The following is a 1775-nucleotide window of genomic DNA, read 5'->3' on the forward strand; positions in this document are numbered from 1 at the left end:
CTTGGCTTGACGACTTGGAAAAGGAAGTCTAATCACAATGGGCTCCTTCTCTTTGGCTTTGTCTTCATTTTTCTTTGAACTTTCTTCTTTTGATGATTCCCCTTCTTTGGGGCTTTGCACCACAACTTCATTCTCACTAGCTCTCACAACTTCATCCTCAACTTGCTCCTTTGGTGCCTCATATCTTGTACCACTTCTCAAGTGAATGGCACTAACCGTTTCATGTCTAGGGGGGATTACTTTGAGGTGGTAATTGCCCCTTTTGTCTTTGTGAGCTTGAAGATGCTAGTTGAGTCAATTGTGTTTCCAACATCTTGGTGTGAGCTAGAATGTTGTTGATGGTGGTGTCTTTTGCTTGGCTATCTTTTTGCATTTGAGTGAAAAATTCTTGTTGATTCTTTTGCATTTGGAGGACCGCTTTTTGGACATCAAAACCTTGGTCATTTTGGTGATTGTATGGATTTTGATTTTGGTAGCCTTGGTTTTGATTGTGAAAGGGTCTTTGATTTTGATTTCTCATGGGTGGTGGAGTGTATGTTGTTTGAGGGTTTTGAACATTTTGGCTTTTGTATGAGAGATTTGGATGGAACTTGGTGTTTTCATTGTAAAAATTTGAATAAGGGGTACCACTTTTGTAAGCTTGGAAAGCATTAACTTGTTCGGTTGTTCCCCTACATTCACTTGAGTCATGACCCAAGGTTCCACAATTCTCACATATCCCGCTTGGGATTGATGAGGATGCCGTCATGGCATTGACATGATGCTTCGATGATTTTGAGTTTTCCTCAAGTCTAGCCATAACTTGTTCAAACTTCAAGTTGATTGTGTCAATGTGAGCACTAAGTTGAGCACCCAATTGAGTAACGGTGTCCACTTCATACTTTCCTCCTCTAGTAGCCTTGCGAGGCCTACTATATTGTGAATTATGGACCGCCATTTCCTCAATCTTGTTCCATGTTTGATTGTCATCAACTTCGGTGAACATTCCATTTGATCCCATATTGAGAATGTTCCTTGAATCTTCATATAAACCATTCCAAAATTGTTGCACTAAAAACCATTCGCTAAGTCCATGGTGAGGACATGAGCGACAAATACCTTTGAACCGCTCCCAAGCTTCATACAAAGATTCTTCATCCCTTTGCTTAAAACCCGTAATTTGAGCTCTTAGCATATTGGTCTTTTCCTGGTGGGTAGAATTTTTGTAGAAAGCTAGAGCTAGCTTCTTCCAAGAATCTATTCCAAGGGTGGCCTTATCAAGGCCCTTCAACCATTGCTTTGCGGTGCCGATTAACGAAAAAGGAAATAAGACCCATCTTATTTGGTCTTGAGTCACGCCCGTTTGAGAGATAGCTTCACAATAATCGCAAAAGGTTTCCATATGAGAATGAGGGTCCTCACTAGGCATTTCCCCGAATTGGCTCCTCTCAACTAGTTGAATGAAGGCGGACTTGGCAATAAAGTTTCCGGTAAGATGTTGTGGGGTAGGAGTACCATTTGGTAAATCCTCCTCGGTGGGTATAGAGTGTGACGAGAATTTAGGCATTGTAGGTGGATTTTGTGTGGTATTGTTTAATGGGTTCTCTTCTCCTTCTATTGCGAAAGGATTGACAAACTCTCTAGTGGGTTGAACAACTTCACCAACACCTCCCAAATTCCTCCTAACAAGTCTCCTATTATTCGTCAAGGTTCTTTCGATTTCACGGTCAAAAGGTAACAAATCTCTTTGTAACCTTCTAGACATGCAAAATATCAAACAACTCGAAAACAATTAG

General features: G+C 40.9%; 1 non-coding gene across 1 annotated transcript; it reads left to right on the top strand.

The window, feature by feature from the left end:
* The first annotated feature begins 1067 nt into the window (after positions 1-1067).
* LOC141616423 (small nucleolar RNA R71) lies at positions 1068-1174 on the top strand. Its single transcript, XR_012530772.1, has one exon. It is a non-coding gene; the product is annotated as a small nucleolar RNA R71 (small nucleolar RNA).
* Positions 1175-1775: the final 601 nt, after the last annotated feature.

This window comes from Silene latifolia, chromosome 11 (genome assembly GCF_048544455.1).
Source record: "Silene latifolia isolate original U9 population chromosome 11, ASM4854445v1, whole genome shotgun sequence".
In the NCBI taxonomy this organism is placed as follows: domain Eukaryota; kingdom Viridiplantae; phylum Streptophyta; class Magnoliopsida; order Caryophyllales; family Caryophyllaceae; genus Silene; species Silene latifolia.